Source organism: Thamnophis elegans, chromosome 1, assembly GCF_009769535.1.
Source record: "Thamnophis elegans isolate rThaEle1 chromosome 1, rThaEle1.pri, whole genome shotgun sequence".
Taxonomy (NCBI): Eukaryota; Metazoa; Chordata; class Lepidosauria; order Squamata; family Colubridae; genus Thamnophis; species Thamnophis elegans.
Window position 1 is genome coordinate 141,041,437 of NC_045541.1, and position 26,265 is coordinate 141,067,701.

A 26,265-nucleotide genomic window follows, 5' to 3' on the forward strand; every position below is an offset into this window, starting at 1 on the left:
TTTTCTTCCTCACAGCCTTATCATTATATTTGTGTGATCCTCCACCTTTATCTAATTCAATTTATTTCTACTACAGTTGCATGGTATCTTTATGTTTGAAATTCTGAAACTCCAGAGAGCTTAGGGGTGGGGTAGAGTGCTGATCAATTGGTGGGAATTTTTGCTTGGTCTCATCTTCCAAACAGGGTCCTTACTGCCAGCAATGTTGACTTTGGCTAATGAAAAATCTCATTTAAGTGCAATTTAAATGACAAAAGTACAAAATAATTAGTAAGATTCAACATATAGCCTGTATTTCAATAAGGAACTTTGTTCCTATTGTTCTGTAGTTTCAGGCCAAGGACCTGCAGCTTAATCTCTAGGATGACTCTCTCAGTCCTTGACCTCATCAAATATTGGTTTGGCAAGCCATAATAATGCATGTTTGAGAATAGTTCTTGGAATTATCAACTAAGATTACTAAGAACCATCTCAAGAGGCCAATTTTAGCCACTACTTTAATTGGCAGCATCGCAAACAAGCCTTTATGAGAGCAAGGCTCCAGCTAAATTGCAACTAAAGAAGAGCACCAGGCCCTCAGTGAGAATCCAATAGTATTAACTCATAAGAATATATTGCTTTCTCTTTTATGTGAGTTGGGGAATGAGATATTGGCACTGGCTGTGGTTCAGGATGGGAATAGATGAATGCCAGAGGTGGTATTCAGCGGGTTCTGACCAGTTGTAGAGAACTGGTAAATACCACCTCCGATTGACCCCACCTCCATCTCTTCTTTGCCTCCCGAGTCCCAGCTGATCAGGAGGGAATGGGGATTTTGCAGTAACCTTTCCCTAGGAGTGGGGTGGGAATGGATATTTTACAGTATCCTTCCCCTGCCACACCGACCAAGCCAAGCCACACCCACCAACCACGCCCACAGAACCTGTAGTAAAAATTTCTGAATCCCACCACTGGTGAATGCTGTTCTTTGCTCCTTTCTACTGCTCCACTGAATAATATTTCAAGGTCAGTGGTCATGAAGATGATCACACTTGACTTCAAAAAGCTTTATAGAGATGGGGAGGAGCAAGTGGCTTTGGCACATGAGACTGGGTCATCCTTCTCTGCCATCCAGGTTGTGTAACACTTTCAGAGCAATTCCAAAGAAAAACATTAGTTGGCTGCCGATCAGGACTTTTGTTAATGATATACTAGTTCATCATGCAATAGCAAGCCCAGATATTTTGATGTAACGTCATTGGAAAAGTGGCATCCCAGAATTAAGAGCTCCATTCTCACAGGTCCTACGTAAACATGAAGGTTTCCAGACTCCATCTGGTTCCAGTTACACCCTTGCATACACGGTCAGGAATTTGCAGATGGATATTGCTCTGCTGTAGAAAAACCTTTACGGGACTTACTGTAGCTAATCAGTGCCTCTCTTCCAATAATGTACCTGCAAGCCAGATGAACTCATGGATTCCTCTGCAGGTACAGACAGAGCTGGTGACTAATCATCACAGGCCTTTTGCCTTTAACCATCAGGGTTAAAGTTTATGACTAAAAATGGGCCTGTTTAAAAAAAAGTAGAGGAAAGAAAACAAATCACCCTTGACCACCAAGGACTGCCTCTTCCTGACGGCCCCTGTTCACATAAATACAGGAAGTAGAAAAGAAAGATCATGCTCTTTTTCAGAGCGTTTGGGAGTCAATTGAAAGAGCGGCGAGGAAAAACTTCCCTTTCTATTGTGCCGAATCCATCATCTGCAATTCTTCTTTTTTAATCCGGGGTTGGGGTGGGGGGGGGAGAGCGGGGGCGGTCAAGAGGCGTGAAAGTTTTGACGGAAATGCCAAGGTATAACTTTCTCCACAAGGAAAACTTACAAGGATTCTGAAAGGAGAAGTTTCAGATTCTGGCTGCGATGATGAAAACATCGATGGGAAACCAGGGAAGCGGGTGAGTCCTGAAACTTTAATAGCGATACTTTCTTTACACCACCACCCCTCCAAAAAAGGTGCTTCTGTCTCCCCTCCCTAACCCTCCCCTCGGCCTCAGGCTGCCTGTTCAAGAATTTGTCTCTCTTGAATGAGCGCTGGCTGGTTTTATGTAGAGACGCCAGAAGTGCAACTTCCAAGATAACATTCACAGGCTTTTCTTCGTCGGAGTGCCGATTTAACACAACTGCAGTTGCGGGGAGGGAAGGGTGTGGAGAATTACAATGGGGAGGAAATGAAGGCGAAGGGAGGTGAAGGAGTTATTTTTATACCCTCATGGTTGATGTCTGGAATTAAAGCAAAACATACTCGTGAATCCAGACCGGGGGGGGGGGGGAATACAAGCTTTATTTTTCCCATTATTTCACCAGAAGCGGCTGAAAAATGACAAAACGTGCAAATGACACTTTTGTCTGTAACTTGGTGCCCATCTGTAGCCAACCTCTGCTTGGGATCCAAATGACGTTTTCCCATTATTTTGGCCCTGCATTGTGAGAAAAACTTTTCTGCACCCCAAGCTGCTATTACTTGGACCGAATAAAGAAGCATTACCAAAAATATGGTCTAAATAGCTTACCACTGAATATGCAGACTTTAAGACTGTGGACAAATATTACATATCCCATTGGTGTGGTCTAGGGTGAAGACAAATAAAGCTATGGCAAATTTTTGACTTTGGAAACAAATGCTCTTGATTTTATTTGTACCCCACCCAGAATTGCTTTGTGAAGGAGATGGGCAGTTTCTAAATTGGACATATATAAATAAACACATGGTTCCACTTAATGTGGTAAGCTTTGGAGAAACCAGGGATGTTAAGTATTGGGAGAGGGATTCAGGTTAAATGGAGAAATGATGCTCATAATCTCAAGCTTATCAGCTAACCCTAATAAAAGCACTAATCACTAGCCTGTTTTTTTTACAAATGTTCCTAAATGTCTATGGAGTCTTTTTACTAAGCTGAATGTATATACAAATCAATAAAATGGAATGGGTAAAACAAAAAATTGTGCAACATATGTATACTTTCCAGCGCTAGTTGGAAAAGTTGATTTAAGTAAAAAAACCAATAGTATGACTGTTCTAAAATACAGATATAACTTTTGCCTCCTGTGCTCCTTGGGGTTAGTGTATTAATACTGATTGTTTGGAGGGAAGGGGTTCAAGCAGATGATTCAGCTTTTGGGGGGCGGTTTCAGGGAGATTATTCAACTGATATATTGTTATAGCAGTAGACTTATATACCGCTTCATAGGCCTTTCAGGCCTCTCTAAGCGGTTTACAGAGAGTCAGCATATTGCCCCCAACAATCTGGGTCCTCATTTTACCCACCTCGGAAGGATGGAAGGCTGAGTCAACCCTGAGCCGGTGAGATTTGAACCGCTGAACTGCTGATCTAGCAGTAGCCTGCAGTGCTGCATTTAACCACTGCGCCATAAGCACATAAACCAAGTTGTGTTATATGTTCCTTATAACACAACTTGGTTTATGTGCTTATTAGAAGTTATCCCCAGTGGAAAGGCGTTTCCTATAATATTAACCATAAAACAAAGGATATTTAGTCTGAATATGAAAAAGAACTTTGAGATGGTGAAAGTCATTAGGATCAAGTTATGGACTTCTCCTCTGTACGTTTCTGAACAGAAAATAGATAGCCATTCTAGCAATGAATTGGACTTAGTTGCAGACTTATTTCGATTCTCTTTACTTTCTGTGAGTCCATGAAATTCTAGTTTTGGCAAGCCAACAGTACTAGAAGCTACTGTCTGCATCTGAAATACTTAATGTTTGGACACATTTAGAACATGGAGAGCATATTGTTGGCAGCCATGACTGGGTGGGCTTCACAAAGTTTTGTCAATGCTGGGCATGGCCAGTCACAAAACAGATGCCAAACTTCAAAGATGCCCCTGAGCATTGAATGCATTCCTTCTTTCTCTTGGCAGGTGGGTTCATTTGAAACCATATCTTCATTTCCTATTAATGCCTGAAATCTTTCAGCTTGCCATTCATTTTTTAGTTAAAAGATTGTTTTAAAAGATGTAGATAATTGGTGTTACATACTGATAAACAGTATGGTAGTTTCCACCAAGGTCCTCTGATCCGATGGGAAAATACTCAAAGGTGATTGGTTAAGACGTCTGACAGCTCCCTATAAAAGGGCTGCCAGACAGTCTTTGCTGGATTGTACATAGTGTTAACTTATAAAGAGCTGTTGTTACTGTTAGCCTGAGTCTGCCTCATCCATTCACCCGATCTAACAATAGGCATCAGAAAGTTTAATAGATGCAAAGTGAAAAGTTAGTGGATGTAGCTTATGAGCCCTATATTGCTTGCTCCTTCTCTGCCTATATATTCAAAGTCAGAAATCCTAAGACTCCAACACCTTAGATAACAATACCTTAGAAAAACAGCATAAACAAAATTAGCTTATATGTAGGCAAATCGCATTACTTATATTCTTTCTACATTGCTTTATGCACAGGCTAATTGATTGTTAATTACTAGCAAATGCAATGTTTCTTATTGCTGTGCAAATATTGTATAGCAGCTTCTGAAAAGAAGAGAGGACTTGCTGGTAGAAGAATGGAAGCTGTAAGTGAGCAGACCACAATCTCTCTTGAATTTATAAGGCAGATTTTCCAACTTCTCAGAGATGTGTTTACAATAAATTGAAATGTGAAATCCACATGGCAACTGGATTCTATGAAGTAATTAAATCCACAAACAGCTCAAGAAACTATAGCTTTGGTGAGCAAAACTGAACTGATAAAGAGAAAAAAACAACAACAGTAAAATAAATCCCAAATGTTCTGGCAGAGTCATCATCTCAAAATTCCTTGGTAGTTAAAACCATAATATTGTATGCAGTTGTGTGATTTTAAGCTCATGAATTTAGATTAGACTGTAGAATGACTTCAGTGAAGTAAAGTACAATTGGGAGAGTATTTATATAAATAATTTGCAAAGAAGGACAGGATGCCCAGCAAATTTAGGATTCTTTATATGGGAGAATTACACATGGAAATGGAAAACTTTCAATCTCTATGCTTAATGTAGTCAATGCATCTGAGAGTGAAACTCAAATGTAATATTATTTTCTAATATAGTACAGTAAAAACAATCCCCAAGAAGATGACATCACTATTTATAAGTGCACTTTGTAGAACAGTATAGAGTACCAGCCACTACAAATATATGTTTTACATACTCTTAAAAGCTATTTTCTATACAAATATTTCCAGAGATCATAACAAAGTACATAAGAGATAGATCTGAACTGACATAGAAAGATTGGGAGCACATGCATATTTGAAATATTTCAATGGCTGCTCTCAGCTACATCTGGCAATTCAATCTTTATCATAAAGCAGAATTAGGGGGACACAATTTTACAGGGAGTGGGCAAAATGGCATAATTGTCAAGATGAAGTTGCATCACATATCTGCCTGCCTGCCTATCATCATACAATGTATTTATAAATTATATACATTATGTTATCATATATTGTATATATACCAGTAATTGTTTCTTTTTTGGATAGAATTATCCTAGCAATGTAAATTACTCAAATCAAACTACCTTTTTTTTGGTACAACCAAAGAATAATATTTAGGCCATAAGTAGCATTTTCTAAGCACATCTCTCCCTCTCCCCCCCAAAAAAATTAGGCCCTCACTGGGAATTGCTTTTTAATAAGTATGTTTTATCAACTGTGATATAAATTGCAATCTGGTGGCAAGGTTTAGTCTATATGAACCTTTTCTCCTATCATCATGACATCTGACTCAGAAGCACACCACCTACTCCCCAGACAATATTTCTGAAGAGATTTTAACCTAGTATTCATTTTTTCTCCAGACTGGCCTTTGTGACATTTTTTCTCCATTCTGCCTTTTTGAAGGCCAGTATCTATGTTCCATCGTGAGATTGTAATCCATCATGGAGTTATAGCTCTTTCAATGAGTTTGGAAATCCAGCTGTTCTCAACTAAGGGTCTCCACAAGGGAATAAAGAAAAAAGAGATGGCACCCATGGCACTGAGCAACCCTACCCCTTATTTACAATAGTGTTGCTTTGACTTTTTTGGACCTCCCCCGGCCCTGTGCCTCTGGGCTCGGCAGTTTTATCTCCTCTGAGGACAATAACAGGATGATGGAAGGAAATAAAGAGAAGGAAATAAAAAGCAAACAAGACCATGCACAGCATAATTGGAGCCAGGAGAGTTGCTGCAAAGTATGCATAATTATGTTTTAATTTTAATTCTTGCTTCTGAACAAATTTGAATTTTTAGGAAATTATTAGTTAAGCATCGACCCTGCCAAGATTTGGCTAATGATTAAAGATTAAAGTAATTAAAAGATTAAAAGATTAGGTAATTTTATCATGTGCCAACTTCAGAGTAGTTTTAGAGTACAGTTGACTTCCACAACCCTGCAGTGGCCCGCCAGATGGGTACATGTCAGCTCTCTCTTGATTGAGGAGTTTGGCCACCTCTGGAAGGTTTTAGGTTAGGGTATCAAGCATGCAACATGTTGAATATCAGTTTAAGTATTATCTATGAACAATTTTGCAATGTCTCACAGAGAATTACTTTGGCAGCAAACACAGGAATATTTTGTCAGAGTCGGTACGTCTATCCCATGATTTCTTTTTGCCCATTCATATTAGTTTTCCAGTCTGACCATAAGTGATAACGAGATAATTTTATATATTGGGGTAAATGATATTTGACTTTGCTTCACCTCTCTCCTTTAAGGATGCAAAAGACGGGAAGACAAAACCTTGTGGGGTACACAAATGTGGCAGGGTGAGGGAATTATCATTAGGAAATCTTTCCCGTCTGATCAGTAGTTATTCCTCCTAATACTTTTCATGTGAAGGCTATTCAATGGTTAGAGAAACAAACATGTTTGTCTAAGGGCCACTTCAATATCTTTTTGTTTTATACTTTAACATTATCCACTGCAAACTACAAAAAACAGCTAAATCAAAGCAGTGCCAGAATAGAAAAATGAATACAATTTTGCATAGAGAATTGCATATATAGAAATGCATAGTCTTCTCTAAACCAGAAATGTCTCCAGAAGTTGTTTTTTTCAAGAACTCTGAGACAATATTTTGGAATCCTAAACTACTCACATGCATTTCTTTCTGTCCCATGACCTCTGTCCAAGCAGAGTTGAAATATGAGTCCTTTTATTTAAAATTACCTGGCCAGAGTTTATTTTTCCACTAATGCATGTAAAGTATTATAGGGTGTGTCAATTTTTCAAGTACGACGATTTATGGATCCCATCCTAATCAAGGCAAATACAAACATAGGCAGTTTTCTAAATTTAGGAAGTACAATTTAAATCATCAGAATTTATATCGCTATCATTGTTAACATTGGAGCAGCTGAATACTATTTTGTTAGATCTCTACCTGCAACTCTTCTCCACTGTGACTTTCATACATAAACTCCCATTAGTCAAATGCTCAGGAAGCCCCAAATGACAAAGGTGTGAAATTTGTAGGAAACTCTATGAATGTTCCACCAATTTTCATCTCTGTTGGCTTTATGTGAATCATATTTTACAGCCGGAAAAGCTATTTTCATTAACGGCAACAGTGACAGCTACTGCAGGCATTCTCAGTTGTTTCCTTGATTACCAACAGTAGGAACTGTCAACTTAGGTGCTTCTGTGTCTGTTGTAGTCACACCAACAACATACACTTTCTAGGCCAGACATAGATTGCTTGCAGCTGTATATCAGCAACATCCAAAATACCACAATGTCCTCTCCTTTGATTAGATGTGGCCATCAAAAACATTTCAGAAATATTTGGGAGAGAGTCATGTAGCTCACTTGAACCTCGCTCCCCCCAAATAGTTGCATGGAAGTGGAAAATCTGCTTTGCAATCTAAGTGAAAAGGGAAGAAAATTATGCTAAGTATTCCTCCCCAGACATGCCTAAAATAACTGGTGGTGTTCTGATCTAGATCATTGGTTCATGGCTTATAGCAGTGTTGGCGAATTTTGGCACCGAGTGCTGAAATAGAAGTGTGTCTGTGCATGCACCGGAACAGCAGCTCCCCAGCATGCATATGCATGCGCAAAGACTAGCTGTCCAGCATGCATGCACATGCCAGAAACCGGAAGCTCAGCTTCCCGGCATGTGCATGCGTGGCAGGGAGCTGCTCTTTTGGTTTCTGGCGCTATCATGTGCATGAACACCAGCTGGACTGCCTACAACCCTCTCATGTTCCATTTTTGGCTGTGATGGCCTCCTGCAATTCTCTGCCAATGAAAATGGAGCTTGGGAGGGCCACCCACCCCCTCCGAGATCCTTTTTCACTGGCATATGCACTATTGGCCGGTCTTTTGCTATTTCCAGGGCAGCCCCATGGGTCAGATCTAAGCACCCCACGAATCTGATCCAGCCCCCAAGCCTTGAGGTTGACACCCCTGTATTAAAGGAATCATTTTGACAGTAGCAAACTGTTAATGACACAACAGTTAAAGAGAGACAAAAAAAGGAAACCCCTTCCCCCAACATCCTGTATTTTTGGTCATGTTTTCATCCAAAATCGTTAGGTGTCTTTGGCTTGTACTGAAAGACCACTACAACCTCAAATGTTAGCAAAAAGACTTGATTTCCTGGAATGGTATGATATAATAACATTTATTGTAATCTTTGTGTGTGTGTGTGTGTGTGTGTACACACATAAAATTTGTAAAATATACATTTAAAAAAACTAATTAAAAAGTTAAATAAGTTAGTGAGGAGAAGAAAGGAAAGAAAAGAGGAGGCAGAAACCCCCCGCGTCGCGCCACCCTTGTAGGAGACAAGCGGCAGGAGACAAGCTTGCTGCGGGCCGGCAGCTCTCGGCTGGATGAGCGGCAGGATGACCCGTGCCAGCCGACCTTTTCGTCGGCAGGGCTCCGCGGCGCATCGGGAGAGGCGATTCCTGCCTCCTCGCCCCGCTGGCTCTCTCCTCCACGCCGGCCAACTACCGTGTGGCTCGGGCGGGGCGTGCGGCGCGCCTGGGATGCCGCTCTGCCCCGCGAGTGCCTCTGGGGCTGGAGACCCCCCCACCCGCCATTGCCGCCCGCCTGCTCGCTCCCGCTGCCGCGCCGTACGTGAGCCCGCGCTGGGTCCGACCGGCCGCCCTCCTGGACAGCCGGAGCTGCGGGGGAGACATTTCGCGCGGCGCATTCCGTTCGAGGCCGGTGGCAGGTTTCGAGCGGCGCCTCACCACGAGCCTCACCAGAACAGGACGCCCCGAATTGGAGCAAAAGGGGCGGCGCGTGACCTCATGTCCCGCTTGACGGGCAGCGACCCTGGAGCCGCACCAACTGAGGCAAACTGATGCGGGGACGGAGCCCACAGCCCGCCCGCCCTCCGCTGGGGCACAGGGCCCTCTCACTGGCTTCAAGCTGAAGATGCCCAGCCCGGCCGACGGCTCCAGGGAAGAAACGAAGGACCGCTACCAGGGCCAAAGCGCCCCTCTCATCCTCAAACGTCCAAGGGGGCTGCAGTCCACGGGGCCAGGGTCCGCCAGGAGCCCTGCGCGGCTGAGAAAGAAGTCTCGTCCGTCGCCCGGCTCAGCCCAACCCGCCCCTTCCAACGGCCCGACCTGAAGAAAGGGAGGGAAGCGGGCTGGGGGGGGTAGAGGCTGACCACTGGCGGTGTGGGTAGCGGAAGAGAGATCCCCGTTTGCACAAAGGAGGTCCTCACCTTCGCTCTCCAAGACTGCCCCGGGCAGCCGCCTGCCCATCACCAATGCTCCCTTCCCTGGAGGAGGGGAACCCAGAGGCAGCCCAGGCTGCCAGGGCTTTCTCAGGATGGGACAAAGGTGCCGCTCCCCTTCCCTGATTGGAGTGATCAGCTTCGTGGATGTCACTTTGGCCCTTCCTGCAGCCCCTTCAACCTTCACTGGGCAGGGAAAGATCCTTCCAAGCTGACCAGGCAGGGGACCCTCCCCCCCCCACTGCTTGGGTCCTCCTTTCTGTCTTCTAGGCCCTAGAATTACTTTATATATAGTCAATATAGGCACAGAGTTATTTTTTTTAACATTTTCTAATGGTGGTGTGCCTCGTGATTTTTTTCATGAAAAAAGTGTGCCTTTGCACAAAAAAGGTTGAAAAACACTGCTCTATGGCAAGGGTCCCCAACCCTCATGCTGCAGATTGGTCCTGATCCATGGTCCAAGTGAAGCTTCATCTGGCATATGCCGGATCTTTTGCATGTGAAACATCCCCCCTGTCCATGGAAGACCATTTCCCCCTGATATTGGTCCCTAGTGCCAGAAAGTTTGGGGACCATTGCCCTATGGCTGTGATGGCATGCAGCACCATCATGCAAGCCATTGCCCCAGTTCAGCTCCACCACGTGTGGGTGCACGCCTCTTGCTGGCCAGTGGTCTTTGATTCTCTGCAGCATATGCACAGGGGGGTGGGTGTGCGGGGGTGCATGCACATGCATGGGGGCGCATGCATGGAGCAGGGTACATGCACATGGTGGGGGTGGGGTGGGTGCATGCGCAGGGTGTGTGTGCACGGGGTGAGGGTTTGTTAAATTGAGCCAGAGCAAATGCTCTGCGATGTCTATTGTTTATTAAGAATCAGCAATAATTAGCCATCTTAATCAATTATGCTTTTAATAGTCTACAGGGCCAACATTATGCAAGAGATATCCTCCCTGAGGACTTTGCTGCAGACAGAGAACCCAACCTATTACAAACAGCCATTTTTTTAAACACAAGTTTGTTTCTACTGTGAAATAAAATGTATCATGTAAGTATCTCGCCAGGCAACATGGAAACTGCTGTGGTCAGACAAAACGGATGACCTGACTTTTAAATGTTTGCCACAAGCCTTCTTTCCCTGCTTCTCTGCATCGCTGCTGCTTTTATAGTGATCACATAGTTGTTTTGTCTTCCTTTGGTCAGGACTATAGAAATTTAAATGCAACACCATTATACTATCTGAGGAGCAACCAGAGTAATTACATTTTAATTCATCAGCTCCAACTCCGTCACACTTAATCTTTGAATCTCTGAAAGGTACAAACTGACACCAATGGAAAGAATATTTGTAGCTCAGGAGCTGTCTGAGCTTGATTGTTTTCTTGCAGACATTACATTACCCAACTAGGTAACATCATCAGTGCTAGAATGATGATAATGGTATTGCCTTGTCACCTGCAAGAAAACAACCACGCTTAGAGAGCACCATGGACTGCATGCTACAAACTGAGCTTGTAAGAAGACACTATCCTGCTTTCTTTTATTTCTGGTCACCTCAGAAGAATTACAAATTCTGCAAAAATCCAGTTGCCTTTTGAAAAACACTTTTGGGACCCATTCCTACTACACTTGGCTTGCTTGATTTTTCTCATAATACATAAACAACTCTCACTTTCATATAACAAAATGGGCAGAGGAGTGTTCTTGTGTATAGACACAATTGCGTATCTCAATATTCATTCTGTTTTTAAAAATATTGATTAAGGATTTTTGCATAGAATAAGAGACAAGACAGAGAGAAAGAAAGATTAAATATATATGTGACTTTTAACCTTTTCAAGAGATAATTATAATCTCATTGTTCCTGATCCCTCTTAGATGCTAAATCTCTTCAGCCCCTCATGTAAACCAAGTCTGTCTTAATTTTCAAATCCATAAATTATCATTTAATTTCTTTACACTTCCAGCAAAAAGTCCATGTAAAGTTTCCTTTTCTTTCAGAAACATTTTGGTTTTTTCTCTGAAATTTCTTGCCATTTCTGCAAATTTTGACATTTTCACAATCCTATTCCCTCATCTCAACATTCATTCCTGGTAAACATATCATTCCACCAGCATTTTCACATCTTAAAATTCCTCCATTCATTTTATCTGTAACGATAAATATTACACCAAGATACATACATTCATCATAGAACACAGAATAATAGGTTTGGAAGGCACTTTGGAGGTTTTGTGGTCCAGTTTGTTTTCTAGTCTCTTCTTGAAAACCTCCAGTGATGGAGCACCCACAACTTTCAGAGCAAATTGATTAATTGTTCTCACTATTAGGAAATTTATCCTTAGTTCTCTCTTTAAATGATCTTCAATCCACTAATTCTTGCCCTCGGGTGCTTTGGAGAATAAGTTGCTTTTTCTTCATAACAGGTCCTCAAGTACTGAAAGCCTGCTAGCATATCAGCCCCGGTCCTTCTCTTCATTAAACTAGACATACCTAGTTCCCTCAATTGTTCATCATATGGTTTAGCTTCCAGACCTTTATCATCTTTGCTGCTCTTTTGCACTCTTCCTAGAGTCTTTACATCTTTTTGGTATTCAATTCTGGTCACCATGATCTTCTTGCTATGATTTTTATTATGTACTGTATATATAACTTGCAAATGCACATTTACTGCAAATCATTTGGATTCGCATTTCAAAAACAAGATAGGTAGGTAGGTAGGTAGTTTTATTTATATGCCGCCCTTTTCCCTGGGGGGACTCAGGGCGGCTTACAGTTCAAAAGGAAGGGAGGACATACAAATTAAACACATAGGACAGTACATCGTTAAAAACACAACATTCATACAATTCGGGTGGGTTGAAGTCTTTAGTCCCAGGCCTGTCGGGACAGCCAGGTTTTGAGGGCGGTGCGGAAGGTCTGGAGGGTGGAGAGGGTACGAATCTCCATGGGGAGATCGTTCCATAGGGTCGGAGCTGCCACCGAGAAGGCTCTCCTCCGCGTGGTTGCCAGTCGACACTGACTGGCTGATGGAACTCGGAGGAGGCCTAATCTATGGGATCTGATTGGTCGAGAGGAGGTAATTGGCAGTAGGCGGTCTCTCAAGTACCCAGATCCACTACCATGAAGGGCTTTGTAGGTGACAAGTAGCACCTTGAAGCGTACCCGGAGATCGACAGGTAGCCAGTGCAGCTCGCGGAGGATAGGTGCAACTGCATATGTTGGCAATCCCCACCACCTGAAATGTAAGTATCCCTTATATGTGTATTTTTATACACAATCATAAATGCCTTAAACAACCAGTGGTACATCATGCTTTCTTGTCTTATTCTCTGATCAGTGTTAAATCATTCACTAAGCATTCTAGTTATTCTCACATCTTTTACTTCCAGCATATACCACTCTTACTGCATTCACAAGTAGCTTTCAATTTCAGCTTTGTTCAAAACACGCAGTAATTCAATCCTATTCACTTTATTTACTCTTTCTTTAAATCTACAAAATACTGTAAACTTTATTTCTCACACTCATGCACTGCTCAAAGATTTTCTAAAGAACAAATATTCAGTCTGCACAGCCCCAGCTAAGCATAAAAATGACTTCACTTCCCAAATGTTGCTCATTGTCACTTCTCATAACCTTTTAATCAGAATTCTGTCAAAGACCTTTCTGGGCAATTTAATTTCCCTGTAGATTTTCATTCCCTCTTGCTACCTTTCAATTGTTCTCATGTGAGAACAATAACAGCATTTTTTTCCAATTGCTACACACAGATGTCACCCTCACCCACACATTAAAGAAGATGTTTAGCCATTCCACAAGCAATCCACATGCATAGTTTAAGATTTGCCATTTCTATCATCTATACCTCTATCTTACCCTTTTTTCCATATTCTCACAGCATTTATTTTCTTTTCATTCTTTTTATCCCTTGAGTATGAGTGTTTGTAGCATTTGGTTCAATTCTACTCTTCATCATATTACTGTGTTTCATTTTGTGTGCCTTTGAGCAGTCTTGATTCCTGGCAGCTGCCTGGACAAGACCCGTAGTTTTTTAGCAAGATTTTCCAGGGATGGTTTACCATTGCCTTCTTCCTAGGGCTGAGAAATAGTGACTGGCCCAAGATTACCCAGGTGGCTTTGTGCCTAAGGCAAAACTAGAATTCATGGTCTCCTGATCTCTAGCTTGATGACTTAACCACTACATCAGGAGTATCAAACTCAAGGCCTGCAGGCTGAATCCTGCCTGCGAGGTACTTAGATCTGGCACACGGGGCCTCCCTGGAAACAGCGAAGGACCAGCCTGCAGTGCCTCTGCCAGCAAAAATGGAGCTCGACAGGGCCTCCTGTGGCTCCCCTGAGCTCCATTTTCAGCCGTGATGGGCTCCTGCAGCCCTCTGCCAGTGAAAATGGAGCTCAGCAGAGCCACATTCGGCCCTCCCAAGGTCAGTTTTCACTGACAGAGGGCTGCAGGAGAATGCCCACCCAGCCCCACCCAGGCCACCACTGGTGCCTGCAACACGAGTGGTGTTGAACTGGCACCCAGCCTGGCCACACCCACATTGCCTCACACTGAGGTCAAATACAACCTTGATGAAATCAAGTTTGACACCCCTGCACTACATCATTCTGGCGCCCCCATAGTATTTTCCATAGAAATCTCTTCTGGGATTCCTTCACTTCAGACATGCTTTAGTAGCCACTAACTTATCTGGAATGCCTGTGCACTAAAGAGAAGATGCATCTGCTGAACAATTTATCTCTTGGGCTGCATTTTCTAATTTGGTTCTCTCCAGCTAGGTCAGGTCTACTGATCTAAGCATTCCTAGTTAGGTAATAGAAATTTAAAGGAGGGAGCTAAAATATCAGGTTAACCACGTGTTGAAAAGGCATCCGGCTAATTTATCCCAAAGGCCCAATTTGTAAAAAAAAGAAAAAATAATTACAGACTTTTGGAGACAGACAGTCAAGACTGTCTCTTATAAATTGGACAGCTGTAGCAAAAGTTTAAAAAAACTTGAGACTGGAGTGAGGAACCAAACTATCACTGTTCCAGCTCAGAAATGTCTACTAATCTTCATTAAAGCATCATGCTGCCTTCATCGTATCACTTCATCATATTGCAAGTGTGGGGTTAACTCGGGGACCCAGCCCCCCCCGCCCTCCTGCCCCCCACTCCATTAGTTAGCAATAATAAATCCTAACAATTTACCATCTGTTCAAGCACAATCTAATGTGGTGAACAGTTTCTGTTTTCCTTGAGTGTGAGGGACACATTCTTTTGGGATGATTCCACACAAGTCCTTGTTAAAGGGAAACAGAAATAACTCTCCGCATTGTATTTATTTCACAGATGGAAAGTTGGTTGGGCTTGAGCTGCTCTTAAAATTTTGCCTAGCAACTGTCTTGTGGGAAATGCACTTTACAAGAACTCTGCAAGTGAACAAGAGTCACCTTGAAACTTCCCTCCAAAAAGACATTAGGAATTATATCTCTGCAATTTGGGTAGCTGCAATACCTATGCATTTCTCACTTCGCCTTTATACCCCAATTTATTAATTGCCTCGTGCTGCCAGTCCTTAGGCTGACAAACAATTTGCGTTGCCATTTGACAACTGATGGTTTGTTCGTTGTCATAAGGAATAACACTCAAAACTCTCCAAGGAAATACCATCAGTGACTAAAGTTTTGCCCAGTACTTAGAAATAAAGTTAGAGTTTGGTTTTTCTACCATGGATTCTATAATTAGGAAATTTTGCTAAGAGTACAGGTAGTCCTCGACTTACAACAATTCATTTTGTGACCTTCGAAATTACAATGGCACTGGAAAAAAGTGACTTATGAACATTGTTCACACTTACTGTCTTTGCGGCGTCCCCATGGTCACATGATCAAAATTCAGACACTAGATAGTTATATGTCAAGAGTTCCAAATAGCATCCAAAATAAAGTAATAATTCAAGGCAAGATATTCCTCAAGGTTCCAATTTATTAAAAGAGCCATGTTGGCACATCTGGGAAAACATGAATCTGAAAGCTTCCAGGTTTTCCCTCTCTGTTGAAAGTTCAAGATCCTGCCCCAACACCCACAAGTTCATCACATGGTCCAATTTTTCACTGCTACGAAGAAAGATTCCTCCCATCCAGATCTGACCAGGTGCAGAGACAAAGTTGACCTTGACTTTCAGAGAAGAATGTTGTTATGGCTACACATCGCCCAACTCCACATAATCCCACCTTCCAGTTTCCCACGATAGAAAGTGTAGCACACCTGAAGTCCAACAAGAAAAGATGGTTTGCAGGTTTGAAATTATTTTATGACGGTTGCAGTGTCCCAGGGTCTGTGTTCACTTTTTGTGACTTTCTGTCAAGCAAAGTCAATGGGAAGGGCAGATTCACTTTACAACCATTCACTATACAAACGTGTTGCTAACTTAACAACTGCAGTGATTCACTTAACAACTGTAGCAGGAAAAGTCATAGAGTTAGAGTTTTTCTACCATGGATTCTATAATTAGGAAATTTTGCTAAGAGTTTTGCTAATATAGGGCGAAACACATGTTAACAATGTTTCATTTAGCAAAAGAAATTTTGGGCTCAGTTGTGGCCATAAGTTAAGGACTACCTGTATAAGCAATTGCAGTAGACAAAGAAAGAAAAGAAGAAAACAGATGGAGAGAAAAAAGACATGATGCAATCTATTTGCATATCCTCAAGGACAGAGAATTGTCTATGGGAGTTTAAGCATCCTTGCTATCAATGGGAGAATGGTATGAGTTTCTCTTCTTTGATTCAAGAAAAAAATTGATTTCTATTAAATCAGATTGTGTTTACATCTAGGATGCTGCTCTGAAATCACCCTTGAGTAAAGCCAAGGTTACCAAAAGTAGCTACCCTGTTTCCCCAAAAATAAGCCCTCCCTGAAATATTGCACCACAGCAGCAGTCATGAGGTGGCCATGCTTGCTGTCTCCTGCACCTTAAAATAATAAGACCTCCCCCAAAATAAGGCCAAGTGCTTATTTTGGGGGTCAAAACAAAATAAGACCCTGTCTTATTTTCGGGGAAACCGCTCGGCTCCTGTATTGAAAGAAAATTTGTGGAGAGGAGGAACTGGGGTCTTTGGAGCAGACCCAGGAGAGGTGAGGCCGTCCGAACGACCAGCGATTCCAGAGCTGGCAGTGGGTCGAAAAAATTCGACCCCTTTGAGCCCCCAGCCTCGAAAAACGCCGGCATTGTGAACCGCGAACGCCGCGAACGCCACCTAACATCGCGGCTCGAGCGGCTTCAACGAAAAAAAAACCCCGTGGAGATTGGAAAAGATCGAAAACGCAAGGGGAAAGCCGGGGAGAGAATTAGCTCTTGGGACTGAGTCGGGGGAGTTAAGGGTGACAAGAACGCCCAGTGAGCTAGGAAACTTCGACCCCCCCGAGCCCCCAGCCCCGATAAGCCCTGAAAGACGCCGGCATTGTGGGCTGTGGAGAGTGCTGCAAATACATCGCGGCTTGAGCGGCTTGAGGGGAAACAACTCGTAGAGGCTGGAAAGATTGAAAAAAAAAAGCAAAAACACCCAGTGACTTAGCTTAGAGCTGGCAGCGGACTGAATATATTTAAATTTCCGAGCTGCCAGCCTCGAAGGACGACGGCATTGCTGGCTGTTAACATCGCCGACATTGCTGGCTACTGATACCATCTAAACATCATAGCCTGACCCCCTCCTTGTATTTGCCATCGCCCGCTGCCGCTGGGCCGTTGTTCTTCTGGGACTTGCGGTTATACCATCAGGGGATTTTCGATCTCCCCCACCCTTTGCTTGCTGTGGCTCGTTGGACTCCTGGGTCGTTGGGGCCCTTTGGGATCGTTAGGTCGACCAGTGAATGGAACGCCCCCCCCCTTTTTTGTTCTTCCATCTGACCACGCATTAGTCCTTGCTTATCATGGCTAACCTCCCGGCCCCTGGTTGCAACGGACATTCGGAACTATTCTATTCCTCAGCCATCCCGTCCTTGGATTCTACGAACTCTTTGCTCCATTTAACTCAGCTTTCCTCAAGGTGCGCCCCCCCCGGGGGGGTGGAAGACACCCCCAGACTTATATTTTCCATCTCGCAGTATACTGGACTCTCCGCTGGCTTTGGCAGTCAACATAAGCCAAGTACAGACTTTGTGTGCCCGCGCAAATTTTTAATTGGTATGTTGAGTGTATGGGACTGCATGTGATAGTGTGAATGACCCACTTTTATTATTATTATTGTTGTATTTTTTGTGTTTTAACTAGAACGTGGGGATTGTTTGTGTGAGTGCCTGAGTATGTTTGATTCGGAGGACCTGCCGGGGAATGCGGGAGTCACCGGGGTGGTTGGGGGAACTACGGCTACGGGAGAGGGTCGGAGCATTGCGGTCATAACAGGGAGGGGCAGATACGGCGGGGGCTTTAGGGCTGGCCATTACCGGGGAAGGAGGGCTCGCTACATCACAGAGATCCCTCCTTCCGGCCCTATGAGTCCCACTCCGAGGTCAGATGGTGCGAGGAATCAGGACCCTGGTCTCAGGCTGGTGTCGCTAAATGCCAGGTCTGTTGTTCACAAGGCTCCCCTCGTCCGGGACTTAATTTTAGACGAGAGGGCAGACCTGGCATGTATTACTGAGACATGGCTGGGCACGGAGGGAGGAGTCCCCCTCGTTGAGATGTGCCCAGACGGGTTTCAGGTGCTGCATCAGCCGAGAGCCCAGGGAAGGGGTGGCGGTGTGGCTATTGTTATCCGGGAGTCTTTAGCACCTCGTAGGATCCCTGCTCCGGAGCTTGTCGGGTGTGAGTCCCTGCTGGTGAAGCTGGACCTCAAGGGTCAAGTGGGTCTGCTGCTAACGTACCTGCCTCCCAACAGCATTGCAGCAGCCCTCCCCTTGCTCCTCAAGTCAGTAGCCGAGCTGGCAATTGAGTTCCCCAGGCTTATGGTTCTGGGGGACTTCAATTTGCCATCGCCCGGTGAACACTCTGATGGAGCGCAGGAGTTCATGGCTTCCATGACAGCCATGGGCTTGACCCAGGTAATTCGGGGCCCAACCCACTCAGCGGGTCACACGCTCGACCTCGTATTCCTCTCGGAGCAGTGGACTTGTGATCTTGGTCTGAGGGGTAGTGAGATCATACCCCTGTCGTGGTCAGACCACTGCCTACTGAGGCTAGACGTCCGGAGGCCAAACCCCCACTGTAGGGAGGAGGAACCAACCAGGTGGTTCTGCCCCAGGCGTCTCATGGACCCCTTAAGGTTCCAGACAGAGCTTGGGGTTATTCCTGATACTCTCACCCACAGTTCGGCGGAGACTCTGGTTGCTGCCTGGCACTCGGCGGCATCGGAGTCCCTTGACTGAATTGCGCCACTACGGCCCCTCCGGGTCAGCGGATCCGGAGACCTCCTTGGTTCACCGAGGAGCTCCGGGAGAAGAAGCGCCGGAGGAGACGCCTAGAGCACCTATGGAGGTCCGATAAGTCCGAATCGAACCGAGCACTCCTGACAACATGCACCAAGGAATATATCAGGGCATTAAGGACAGCTAAAAGATCACATATTGCCACCTTGGTTGCGTCCGCCGAGTCACGCCAGCCGCCCTGTTTAGGATAACCCGCTCCCTCCTAAATAGGAGGGAGCGGGCGAACCCCTACAGGGTAAGGCTGAGGAATATGTCCAATTCTTGGCGGACAAAATTGCTCGGTTTCGGTCGGACTTGGACTCCATCTCTGCAGATCCAGCCGAGACACAGGGGGAGAGCTTGGCAGACCATCTCTGGGTTGAGTTTCAGGATGTTGCCTCTGGGGATGTGGACAAGGCCATACGAGCTGTGAGTGCCTCCACCTGTATACTGGACCCGTGTCCCTCCTGGCTGGTTGCCAACAGCAGTGAGGTGACACGAGGCTGGATCCAGGCGGTTGTAACCGCCTCCCTTCGGGAGGGGCACTTCCCCGCCGCACTTAAAGCGGCGGTGGTGAGACCCCTCCTGAAGAAACCATCTTTGGAGCCAGCCGTTCTTAACAACTACCGTCCAGTCTCCAACTCCCCTTTCTTGGGAAGGTTGTTGAGAAGGTGGTGGCCTTCCAGCTCCAACGGACCTTGGAGGAAGCAAGTTATCTTGACCCCTTCCAGTCCGGCTTCAGACCTGGTTACTGACACAGAAACCGCTTTGGTCGCATTGACCGATGATCTCTGGAGAGCCAGGGATGGAGGCCATGCGTCCATCCTGGTTCTCCTTGACCTCTCGGCGGCTTTCGATACCATGACCATGGTATCCTTCTGCGACGACTGCGGGAGGTGGGAGTGGGAGGCACTGTTCTGCGGTGGTTCTCCTCCTACCTCTCGGACAGGTCGCAGTCGGTGTTGGTTGGGGGGCAGAGATCGTCCCTGAGGCCCCTAACTTGTGGGGTGCCGCAGGGTTCGGTCTTATCCCCCCTACTATTTAACATATACATGAAACCGCTGGGCGAGATCATTCGGAGGCACGGGATAAAATACCATCAATACGCGGACGATACGCAGTTGTATCTGTCCGCCCCGTGCCAACTCAATGAAGCGGTGGACGTGATGAACCAGGGTCTTGAGGCCGTTAAGAACTGGATGAGAGCTAACAAACTGGTACTCAACCCAGACAAGACCGAATGGCTGTTGTGTTTCCCTCCCAATAATTTGGCCAGTGTTCCATCGCTCAGGCTGGGGGGTCAAATTCTACACCCCTCAGATAGGGTTCGCAACTTGGGAGTCCTCCTGGACCCACAGCTGACTTTTGACCACCATCTGTCGGCTGTGACCAGGGGGGCATTTGCCCAGGTTCGCCTGGTACGCCAGTTGCGACCCTACCTGAACCGGGAGGCTCTCACAACAGTCACTCGAGCCCTTGTGATCTCTAGGCTGGAATACTGCAATGTGCTCTACATGGGGCTGCGGTACGCCCACATAACACCCATCCTCCGCGAGCTGCGCTGGCTACCTGTTGATCTCCGGGTGCGCTTCAAGGTGCTACTTACCACCCATAAAGCCCTTCATGGTAGTGGATCTGAGTACTTGAGAGACCGCCTTCTGCCGATTACCTCCCTTCGTCCCATCAGATCGCACAGAGTGGGCCTCCTCCGAGTTCCATCCGCCAGTCAGTGCCGACTGGCGACTACGCGGAGGAGAGCTTTCTCAGTAGCAGCTCCGACCCTTTGGAACGATCTCCCGTAGAGATTCGCACCCTCACCACAGTCCAGAGCTTCCGCACAGCCCTTAAGATCTGGCTATCCCGTCAGGCCTGGGGATAAGATCTTCATACACCCCACCCGAATGTTGAATGAATGTTGTGTTTATTGCTATTATTATTTGTACTCACATATTATTTTACGTTCTGTCTTGCACCCCTTTCCCATGAGTTGTAAGCCGCCCTGAGTCCCCTCAGGGAAAAGGGCGGCCTATAAGTGACAATAAAATACCAAAAAAAAAAAACCAAATACAGTAGTTACTGCAGGAATGATGTGCAACTCATTCTTTGTATAAATCAAGGAATATCACAGGATCTGTTGCAGGTTGCAGCACAACCCTGGCAATTGGATTGTGAGCCGCCCTGAGTCCCCCCAGGGAAAAGGGCGGCATATAAATAAAGTAATCCCCCCCCCAAAAAAGTAATCCAATACCAAATGGCTTTAGTCTCCTCTCTCTCTCTCACACACCAGGCCAATTTAACTCTTATAATGTTGGCATTCCCATAGACCCACTCTCCAAAGTGAAGTCTCCAAAGGCTGGTGGCAGCCACGGCCAGGAGTGGGGAGCTTTGCATGGGTTCATCTTGTGTGTAAGTTGTGTATGTTCCTGGACTAGGAAGCTTTGTTCAGTTATTCACTTCCTGGATAGATTAGTGCAATGTGGTCTGCTTGGGGCTGTCCTTGATGACTATTTGGAAGTTTCATCTATGAATGCAGGATTATGTGCAGTCTTGGATACTTTAAAGCTCATCCATATAACACACCATACTACACAAGCTGTATGGGCTGCCTGTATGTTTTCCAGTGGAATTCAAAGGGTTAGTTATCACCTTTAAAGTCCTACATGGCTGGGGGTCAGGCTACTTGTGGGGATCATCTATCTCCAAGATATCTGTCAGTTCCACATGCCCCATCCGAGTGGGCAGATGGATGAGAAAAAGAACGTCAGTGCATGCTTCAGTGGAGAAATAGAGCAGATGTGCTGAGTGGGTGCAAAGTCCATGGCAATAGAAAGATAGGCAGGTCCATCAAGTAGGTGCTAGACAACAACAGAAGGGAAGAAAGGGAAAAGAAAGAGTGGGGAAGGGCTTGGAAGAAAGTGTAATGGAAAGTGTAATAGAAGACCCAGGGGAGAAAGGAGCTGGGATGCTGATGCACAGACCAAGTGGAGCAAAGCAGAGAGTGATAGCATGCACCAGACTTACTCTACTCACCCTTTAAGATTTTGGCTCAACCAAAACCTCAAATCAATCTAAATTATCTGAGCTTTGCTTTTGGCAGGATTATGTGGCTGGAATAGTTTGGGTGAAGTTCAAAGGCACAAAGCTTTTGTTCTGTACTTGGAGCAAAATCCCTTTTTCCATTTTCGCACATTCCTACACTCTGTAGTGAAATAGGATCCTTTCAGTGAATTGGAGAAAGATGAACTGCCCAATATCTTATAAAGCAAAGAAGAGCACAAAAGGAACAGAAGCAGCAGTTATTTAAAGCATGAAGCTCGCTACTACAGACAAACAATTGGAGCAGTAAAGCTGCGCAACAATTCAAATTCGAATGGAAAACAGGTGATCCAGAGCTTGTGTGGGCATACGCATCACACTTCATGGAAAGAAGCTGAACATTTTCATGGGTGTGTTATGATTTCAGCAAAAGATACTTTGATTTAAGAAGATGCTGGTAGGTGTGATGTATGCACCCAAATGCAGAACAAATCACCTTTTTACTTTAAATCTGAATTGCTGCCCAGTCCTAGGTGGAAGTTTATATATTTAATTACAATAAATATGCTGTTTCTATTGTTAAGCAAAATCGCAGGCCATTTTATAAACTATATTGCTCTAAGATATGTAAAAGCAGGAAATAAATCACATTATAGTGCAGCAAAATCTATTAACCCAGTTTATATCTGAAAATTTGTTAAGGTTTTTTTAAAATATCAACTTTCTTCTGCCTCCCAATTCCTTTACAATTCCCTTGTTTTCTTTAAGATGGTCAGCCTGCGCACAATAACTTTATTATTATTAAGTTTTATAAATGCGGTGGCTCAGTGATAAGATGCTGAGATTGTCGATCAGAAAGGTTGGCAGTTTGGCGGTTTGAAATTCCTAGTGCCACATAATGGAGTGAGCTCCTGTTACTTCTCCCAGCTTCTGCCAACCTAGCAGTTGTAAAGCATGTAAAACTGCAAGTAGAAAAATAGGAACCATCTTTGGTTACAGTGTTCTGTGTATCTTCGGCATTTAGTCATGCAGGCCACATGACCACGGAGACGTCTTCGGACAGTGCTGGCTCTTCGGCTTTGAAACAGAGATGAGCACCGCTCCCTAGAGTCAGGAATGACTACCACATATGTGTGAGGGGAACCTTTATCTTATAAACTTCTCCAAAAGTGAGTTTGAGTTGCAGGATTGGAGTCTATAAAAGTACACAAAATAGAGATGAGTAAAGAAATACCCCACAGCTTCTATGCAATAACAACTGTATTTCTGCCTTGAGGAATGTCCAGGTTGAGGTCAGCCAGTCAGAAATGGCTCAGGATCTAAAGTCCACCATCAGCATGATGGATTTATCCCAATTATATCCAGAACTGTGCCTGCAAGCAGACCCCATACTAGTTTGTACTTGTTCAGTCTGGGTGGGTTACTTTAAAATAGAAAAGCTTTCTGTAACTTTGCTTTCAGTACAGATCAATATGTGGTCAGTTTTAGACTGGTAGCAGCTATAAGACTCTGGGATGATTCAGGATCAGTTAAAGGGGTCTAATCCAGACAGCTAATGAATCCTGGTTGTTTTCTGGGTGTGCTTGAAGAATATCTTGTCTTCCCTGCTCATAATACCAGAAGCCAGGGTTGATCCAAGGAACATTTATTCAGGGATGGGCTTAAAAAACCTGCCTCATTGCTGGGTGGGCGTGGCCATGGTGGGTGTGGCCTAGTCGGCTTCCTGCACCATGGCAGGAGGGACATTTTTCACCCTTTCCAGGCTCCAGAGCAGTGTGGGCGTGACTTGGCAGTCATGTGATCGGGCGGGTATGGCCAACTTGACATCACTCAGTCACATGATCAGACACCCCCAAGCCATGTGGCAAAAGGGACTCCTTTTGGGACTCCTATGAAGGGGGGAGGGAAGAGAGGGGAAAACCTCCCAGAAATAGACAATTGGAGGATTAAGGGCCGAAATTAGGGAGATCGGAGAAGGCGGGACAGAGAGGAATCCAGTAGAAAGCTATCACACGGCTTCCGGATGGGCAGGGGTGAGCGAGCGAGTGACAGGGCCGGGGCAGGCGTTCCAGAAGTTACTTCCGGGTCCACTGGTCGAACCTCCTCTCACCAGATTGGTAAATTTCACCAACCAGTTCTCCCGAGCCGGTGCAGACCGGCACAAACCCACCACTGCTCCAGAGGCTTTCCTTGCGCCTCTGGGAGGGCAAAAATTGCTTCTCCCAGGCTATGGAGATCCTCCAGAGGCCAGAAACAGGCCTGTTTCCGGACTTCCAGAAGTAGGCCTGTTTTTCTCCCCCCCAGGCTCCAGAGGCTTTTCTCTAGCCTCCGGGAGGGCAAAAACTGCTTCCTCCGGGCTCCGGAGATCTCTGGAGGCTGGAAACAGGCCTGTTTCTGGAACCTCCAGTAGGCCAGTTTTCCCCCTTTCCAAGCCTCCACGCGGGGCCCTGCACGTATCTGGCAAGATGAACGAGCTGTATGGAGACTCCTAGGAGGGTAGAGGTGGACAGAGCAGGGTAGGCAGGGCCAGTCATTTGGGGGTTTGCCAAACTGGGCAGAATACTAGCTAGAGGATCACCCGAACCCGTGCGAACCCCCAGCAGTCCACCCCTGCATATATTTAACTCCAAGCAGATCTGTGCAAAATATTTTCTAGGTATCTTGAATACAGTATACTCTTCCAACTATCCTTCCCTAATAGAGTTAACTACTGAGCAAGCCTCTGTGGATATTATAAAAGTGAAGGAATATTGATGCTCTTATATCAATGACATAAGGTCAAACCTGAACTCTTACCTCTGTCCACTCAAATTCCCTGTTATTTTACTGGAGACATAATTTTGATCCCTCAAGGCATGATCTCTAGTTTAGATCTAAGGATCTTTAAGACAAAGACACTTTTGGTTCTTTAGAAGATATTTGCTTGGTGCTTTGAGTCTAAAGCTGAATCTTATCATTGTCTTCTGAGTTGCTGCTGGCACTTGCTATTTGCTGTCTTTGATGAAATACAGATTGGCAACTGCAGCGCCGCAAGTTATGGCCCAGCGTTTGATAGATGCTGCAGCACTTAAACCTCAACAAAATATATTTCTCTGGGTATGTGTGACTTTATTAAACATCATCTGCATTTCAAATCAAGAAATGATTAGACATTATCTTGAGAATAACGACATAATAAGCAAGCCAGTAAATTCTAAAGTCACTAAATTAATCACTAATGTTAAAGTTTATTGCACATAAATAATAGCAGTATATGAACAAGTAGTGTTGTAAGACAAACAATTTAACTATAGTAGAACTTCATGGATGCAAGGGCAACAATTGTGTGTCCAAGGGTTGTGTGTTTATGTCTGTGTGTCTGTGTGTGTGTATGTGAATGTCTAAAATGTTAAGGTGGAGAGTGAAAGCTTCAATTACATAATCACAGCTGCTGAGTTTTTGACATTCCCCTATGGGCATCCCTCTATGAACCTGAATATTATAAATGTGTACGTGTGTATATATAAACTTTATTAGCTAAGAGCTTGGTTTTATAGCTATAGTTAAAAACCTGCCTGTTTCCACTATAATTTTCAGATTTTAACCTTGTGAGTAAAGGTTTAATATATCCAGAAATATCTCGTACTGATCTTAAAAAAATAGACTAAATTATATTCTGCCTAAAACTCATAAAAATGTAAAGTGCTAAAATATTTAGGAACTGAAAAGTGTAATTGTATTTATTCCAAAGGTCAGGGTGAAGATTTGACATTATTTTTGTACTGAGTTATTCCATAAATTTTCTTCATTATCATAAACTTGCTGATGTCACACCTCTCGAAAGCATATTTGAATTTAATGCCAACCTAATCTACCTTTGGAATGACCTGCTTATACCACATGCAATATCTATATAAGAATCATTCAGAATTTTTCATAGCAAACTTTGTTTTTTTAAAAATATAATAGGAAGCAAATGTAGTTGTAGACACAGAGTTTCTTTTATATTCATTTCAGAATGTCATCAGAAAAAAATAAACATCAAAATAATGCACAAATAATTCTCTGCAGATGCATCTTTTGGGGTGGGGATATTTACTTTTGAGTCAATGTAGGCGTCTGCTGACAAA